The sequence below is a fragment of the Onychomys torridus genome, chromosome 17 (assembly GCF_903995425.1).
Source record: "Onychomys torridus chromosome 17, mOncTor1.1, whole genome shotgun sequence".
NCBI lineage: Eukaryota > Metazoa > Chordata > Mammalia > Rodentia > Cricetidae > Onychomys > Onychomys torridus.
The window spans coordinates 10,223,193-10,230,595 of record NC_050459.1 but is presented as its reverse complement, the minus strand read 5'-3'; positions in this window follow the sequence as shown (position 1 = coordinate 10,230,595).

Here is a 7,403-nt window from a genome sequence, read left to right as displayed (position 1 = left end):
GTTCAATTCCCAGCAACCACATACTGGCTCACAAACCATCCATAAGGAGATCTAGTGCTCTCTTCTGGCCTGCAAGCATGCATGTAGACAGAACACAGCATACACAATAAACATAAATAAAAATAAATAAAATAAATTAAGAAAAAGAGTTAAAAAAAACTATTGATGAGTGAGCATCTACTCTAAAGATTTCAAGTAGCGCTTGTAGTGATATTTTGTTTGTGCTCTAACAAAGCTTGCTTAAAGATCAGAGTGTGGAGCTAAGCCACTAGTAACTATAGAGGCCAGGCAGTGGTGGCACACACCTTTAATCCCAGCACTAGGGAGGTGGAGACAGGAAGTGATAGGGCTGGGCAAAGAGATGACTATAAGGCGGGAGGAGACAGGAGTTCATTGCATTCAGTCTGAGGATTTGTGGAGACAGGATTATGTCCACTTGGCTCTAAGGTTTTGGTAGAGGTAAAAGGTCTCTCTAGTGGCTGGCTCCTTTACTTCTCTGATCTTTCAGAATTTACCCTGATATCTGACTCTGAGTTTTTATTATCATGGCCAATTAGAATTCATGCAAAAAGAGCTGACTGATTCTTTTTCATATATAAAAGCTTAGGTTTGTGATTCCTTCTAAGATTATCTTTCAAGATAAGCAATGAAAGAATTGGCCCTTTCTTTGTAAGTGAAAATGCAGGCTGCCAGTAAAAGACCTGACTGAGAATACCTTGCTTGCCCACATGGTTAATCTATAACAAGTTAAGTTGCTTGGGTATGAATGTACCTGGGTTCTTGGGATAATTTGTTTTTCACTTGTAATACATAGAATGCTTAATCATGTAAGGAGTATGGAAAACATGCTGTTTTTTTTTTTTTTTTATTCATTGAAAAACAGAATGTAGCCATATTGTAATTTTTATATTGCCTGAAAGATTTTGCTGGGTATGTAAGCTGTAACAAGAATAGCCGGGCAGTGGCGGCGCACGCCTTTAATCCCAGCACTTGGGAGGCAAAGCCAGGAGGATCTCTGTGAGTTTGAGGCCAGCCTGAGCTACCAAGTGAGTTCTAGGAAAGGCGCAAAGCTACACAGAGAAACCCTGTCTCGAAAAACCAAAAAAAAAAAAAAAAAAAAAAAAAAAATAGATAGAGTTAAAATGGGCTAGAAGAAAAACATCAAGAATGAGAATTAGGTAGCCTCCCTGGAGTTGTGTAGCAGTCTAGTCATCTTTGTTTTACATCTAGTATCCTACTATGAATGAGTACATACCATGTTCGTCCTTCTGAGTCTGGGTTACGTCACTCAGGATGATTTTTTTCTAGATCCATCCATTTGCCTGCAAACCTCATGATGTCATTGTTTTTCTCTGCTGAGTAGTACTCCATTGTGTATATGTACCATATTTTCTTTATCCATTCTTCAGTTGAAGGGCATCTAGGTTGTTTCCAGATTCTGGCTATTACAAACAATGCTGATATGAACATAGCTGAGCAAATGCCCTTGTGGTATGATTGAGCATTCCTTGGGTATATGCCCAAGAGTGCTTCAGCTGGGTCTTGGGGGAGATGGATTCCCAATTTTCTAAGGAAGCGCCATATTGATTTCCAAAGTGGCTGTACAAGCAGTGGAGGAGAGTTCCCCTTGCTCCACATCCTCTCCAGCATAAGCTGTCTTCTTTGTTTTTGATCTTAGCCATTCTGACAGGTGTAAGGTGGTATCTCAGAGTTGTGAAAAAGGGACCCTAGGAAAGACACAGGGATTGCCCAATGACAGAGAAATGGATGAGATCTACATGAACAATCTGGACAACAGTGGGAGTAATGAAAGGCAAGTTTCGAGGGTAAGAGAGCTTAGGGGAGCAGGAGATCCCAGCTGGATCAAGAACAGAAAGGGAGAACAAGGAATAACAGACCGTGATAAATGAAGACCACATGAGAACAGGAATAGGCAGAGTGCTCAAGAGGTCCCCAGAAATCCACAATGATACATCCTCTGTAGACTCCTGGCAATGGTCGAGAGAAAGCCTGATCTGACCTAGTCTGGTGATCAGATGGCCAAACACCCTAACGGTCGTGCTGGAACTCTCATCCAATAACTGATGGAAGTGGATGCAGAGATCCTCGGCTGGGCCCTAGGTGGAGCTCCAGGAGTCCAACTGTCGAGAATGAGGAGGGACTATAAGGGTGTGAATTGTTGAGACCAAGATTGGAAAAGCACAGGGACAAATAGCCAAACAAATGGAAGCACATGAATTATGAACCAAAGGCTGTGGAGCCCTCCAGATAAGTGAGACAGTTGAATAGCTTGAACTGTTTGGGAGGCACCCAGGCAGTGGGATCCGGACCTCTCCTTAGTGCATGAGCTGGTTGTTTGGAACACTTACACAGGAACACTTTGCTCAGCCTGGAAGGAGGGGACTGGACCTTCCTGTACTGAATCCACCAGGTTGAATTGAATCCCCAGGGGAGTCTTGGCCCTGGAGGAGATGGGAATGGAGGGGAGGGGGGGGGGGGGGCGGGACGGGGGAGGACAGGGGAACCCATGGCTGATGTGTAAAAGTAAAACACAAATATAATAAATAAAAAATGAGAAAAAGAAAGAATGAGAATTAGAAGGAAGACATTAAGAATGAGAGAGTTGGCCCCATGGTGGTGGCACATGGCACTTGGGAGGCAGAGGCAGGTGAATCTCTGTGAGTTCAAGCCTAGCCTGGTCTACAAAGTGAGGCAGGCACCAAAACTACACAGAGAAACCCTGTCTCAAAAGAACTAAAAAAGAAATTAAAAAAAAAAAATGAGAGAGTTAAAGTGAGTTAGAAGGAAAACATCAGGAATGAGAGACTTAGAAGGGACTAGAAGGAAAACATCAAGAATAAAGATAGAGTTAGAAGGAGAACATCAAGAATGAGAGAAGGAAATCACCAGGAAAATAAATAGAGAATGCAAAAGAATAAATAAAAAGGTCTGAAGGAAACCATCAAGAGTGTGTGAGTGTCTTTTTCCCTAACCCCCTCAGATAGAAAAGTCATAGACTCCATGGCTTCCCGCCGAACCCTGCACTGCTGGAGGCTGGTCCCCCAGGCAGCGATAGTTAAGGGCTTGCCATGCAGGCACAAGAATTTGAGTTTGATCTACAGAAGCACAAAAGGAAGCCAGTGTGATATCACATGGCTTATCATTACAGCACTGGGGGAAGAAGGGATGGGTAGATCCTTGGACCGAATTGGCCAGTCAGCCCAGTGCACTTGGTGAGCTCCAGGCCAGTGAGATCTTGACCCCTCCCGACTCTGCTCAAAAAAAAAAAAAAAAAAAGGCAGACAGTGCTTGAAGAACAACACCCTAAGTGGTGAGCAGGCCAGAGGATGCACCCAAAGCATGTAGAACGTAAATTCTATTCTCCTGAGCAGGAGACCTAAGGAGTGGCAAAGCTGGTTGCCTATTCTGATTCCTTAAGTTGCCCTCTAACCTCCACAAAGACACCATTCATGTGCCTTCCTTCCCCAATCAACAGAGCATAAAAGAAAAACATACCAGGGACAAATGACATCACAAAGCCGTTCACGCTTTAGCTTTTTGCAGAAAAGCAAGAAAGAGCCACCTGACTTGGAGGCTACCAACATGAGCCCAGAAATGTGGACAGGACACCATGCAGGTGACTTTCATCTCAGATCCTCTGCAAATTTAAGGACAGTGAAGTAGAAGGGCAGATGTGGGGAGATGTCAGGGAAGGCTGCCCAGCAGTCACATGCATATCAGAGTCTACTAGCACACCAGGCCTTTGCCCGGACCTCCAGTGCCAGCTTCCCCCAGCCCAGCTCTTCCCACCAACCTGAGTTCACGCTTGTGAGGGCAGATGCTCCTGATAAATCACTCTCTTCTCTCACAGTTGAGCTTTCCTGGCCTGTTTCAGGGGCCAATCACAGGTCTCTGTTTCTTTCCAAGCACAGCCCTCGGAACCAGGCACTTCTCTCTGGAGCACAGCTCCTGTCCCCCTTTACCCATAGGTCTGTGGGGGGACAGCCTGTCCCTCAAGTTCTTGGGGTCCCTTCCACCCTGATCTTGGAAATGGGATAGGGGCCTTCCCTTCATCCGTTGCAGCCCTAGGTGTTGTATGGTATGTTGTTTGTGTTTTGACAAAGTTTGCCTGGAGATCAGAGGGTGGAGCTAGCTGCTAGTTAACCATAGAGGCCAGGCAGTGGTGGCACACACCTTTAATCCCAGTGCTTGGGTGGAGGAAGTAGGAAGAACAGGAGTTCAAGACCACCCTGAGCTATATGAGATTGAACCAGTCTAAAAGAGAAACAGAGCCGGAGGTGGTGGTGTACCCCTTTAATCCCAGCAGTGGCGAGGATCACGCCTTTGACCCCAGCACTTGGGATCTCATGCCTTTGATCTCAGGGCTTGGAAGGCTTATGTCTTTAATCCCAGCACTAGGGAGGTGAAGACAGGAATATAAGGAGGGTGGAGACAGGATCACCTCCCTCCACATTCAGTCTGAGGATTCGTAGAGAGATGCCTTGCTCAGTCTGAGATTTCATAGAGTTAAGAAGTCTCTAGTGGCTGCTGCTCTGCTTCTTTCAGCTTTCACCCTCAATATCTGACTCCGGGTTGTATTGTTAAGACTAATTAGGTTCACGCTTCATCTAGGCCCTTCCCACCCTCCGGTGTGCCCCTGCCTCTGTAGGGCATATATCAATGGATGTGAGCCTTCTCTACACATTGTGACCACCTCCATACCTCTGGTCTTTTATTGCCTCTCACCCAGGAATTACAGCCCACGTACAGGCACCTTGGTACAGTGGCTTCTTCATCTTGCTTGAGTATTAGGCAGCCTGACCCATTCTCAGCTCTCTGACCTCACCTGGACAGTGTGGTTGCCAGTAGTCACATCCTCTGGACATTCTCCAGCAGCGGGCCCTTGCTCACTCTTCTTAGATTCACTCACAGTAGAAGTCCACAGTCCCTAGTGTGACCAGTGTCTCCCTACCCCCTCAACCTGACCCCTCTCCAGGACCACCTAGACTTCTACCAGTGGCATCACCTCTATATGAGTCAGTGTGACCACTGCACTTTCCTCTCTCATCTGGGTGCAGAACTCACTCACCCTGTGCACTGCTGGTCTGTTTTGCTGATATGTAGGGATTTTACATCCTTTAAACAAATTTGTTCAATTAAAACAAAATGAGTGTTTTGCCTACATATCTACATGTGCACCACATGTGTGCCTGGTGTCCCCAGAGGTCAGAAGAGGGCATTGGATCGCCTAGACTTATGGGTGGTTGTGAGCTGTCATGTGGTGCCGGGAATAGAATCTAGGTTCTCTGCAAGAGCAAACGAGGGCTCTCAACCACTCACTACTCACTACCTCTCCAGCACCCATTGTTTTTTTTTGTTTGTTTGTTTTTTGTTTTTCCCTCTGTGTAGTTTTGGTGCCTGTCCTGGATCTCACTCTGTAGATCAGGCTGGCCTCGACCTCACAAGAGATGCGCCTGCCTCTGCCAAGTGCTGGGATTAAAGGCGTGAGCCACTACTGCCTGGCTCCCCCATCGTTCTTAAGGATTTATGTGTGTGCTTGGGTAAATTCATGTACACGTGTGTGCAGGTGCCCTCCAAGGCCAGGAAAGGGTGTTGGATCTTCTGGAACTGGAACTGTGGGCTGTGATACACTTGATATGGGTGCTGTGAACAGAACCCAGATCTTCTGTAAGAACAGGAAGTGCTCTTAACCATTGAGCATCTCTCTGTCCCTTCCAGGTTTATTTTTTAAACCTTTCTTTGGTGTAGGTTAAAAACATAAGGCATATGTATAAAGAACACACAAGTAAGAATCCTACTATGGCCGGGCAGTGGTGGTGCACACCTTCAGTCCCAGCACTCGGGAGGCAGAGAGACAGGTGGATCTCTATGAGTTCAAAGCTAGCCTGGTCTACAAAGTGAGTTCCAGGACAGGCTCCAAACCCTGTCCTAACTAACTAACTAACTAACTAACTAACTAACTAACTAACTAACTAACTAACTAAACTAAACTAACAAAATCCTATTATGGCCTAGAATGAGGCTCAGTGGTAGAGTATATGCTCTGGGTTCCATCCCAGAACCATAAAATGAAACAAAGCAACCAGAACTAAGATGCAGTGGCATCTACAAGTATATTCTAGATCAGGAGTTCAAAGTCACCCTCAGCTGCAAGAGAAATTTGAAGCCAGCCTAGGCTACATAAAACCTTCCCCACTTCATTCTTTCACACACAAAACAAAACAAACCCCAAACAACAAAATGCCATTCAGCATTAATCCTATTCTAAGGTGAATCTTATCTAACTTAGTAGAAGAATAAAACATTGGGAATTTAAAAAAGTATTTGGGGGCTGGAGAGATGGCTCAGTAACTAAGGACACTTGTAGAGAATAAGGGTTTGGTACCCAGTGTCTGCATGGTGGCTCATAACTATCTTTAACTCCAACTCCAGAGGACCGATGCCCTCTTCTGGCCCGTGGGCATGGAATACACAGAATGCAGAAGCACGCATGCTGGAAAGTCATACACATGAAATAAAAATAAATCTGGGTGGAGGGATTGCTCACTAGTTAAGAAAACTGGCTGCTCCTCCAGGAGACCTGGGCTCTATTCCCAGCACCCACATGATAGCTCACAACTGTCTGCAACTCCAGTTCCAATGGACCCAATACCCACTTCTGACTTCTACAGGCCCTGGGCACACACTTGGTGCACAGACATACATGCAGCCTGTCTTAGCCAGGCTCTTCTCTAGACGGTAGAGGAGCAGAACTGATCATATATATACACATGGATGTATTAGAGTAGCTTACAGGCTCTGGTCTAGCTAGTCCATCAATGGCTGTTTCCTGACACAAAGTTTAGGAATCCAGTAATTCAGTCTGAGGCTGGGTGTCTCAGCTGGTCTTCACTATATGTTAGAATCCTGAAGAAGTAGTGAAGGAATGCCCCAGCAGCAGGATAGATGAACTTGCTAGTGAGAATGAGGGCAAGCTTGCAAAAAGTAAAAGGCTCCAGATGTAGGATGAGTCTTCCCACCTCAAATGATCTGGATTGAAGATGAGTCTTACTACCTCAAATGACCCGGTAAACTAAAAACCCCTTCCAGGTGTGCCTAGCTGCTTGAGTTTTTAAGTTGACAGCCAATAGCCACCACACAAGCAAAACACCTACTACACATTATTCAGAAAAATTCTTACGCTCTTTTACATTTGTTTTGTGCTTGTGGCAGTCAGAGGGCAGCCTACTGGAGTTGGGTGTCTTCCTCCATCATGTGTATTTGTGGGACTGAAGTTAGGTCATCAGAGCTGGTGGCAAGTGCCCTTACCCATTGAGTCACCTTGCTGCTTCCTTATCTGTATTTTAAAGTCAGAGACAATTCACATCACATCTTTTTTTTTT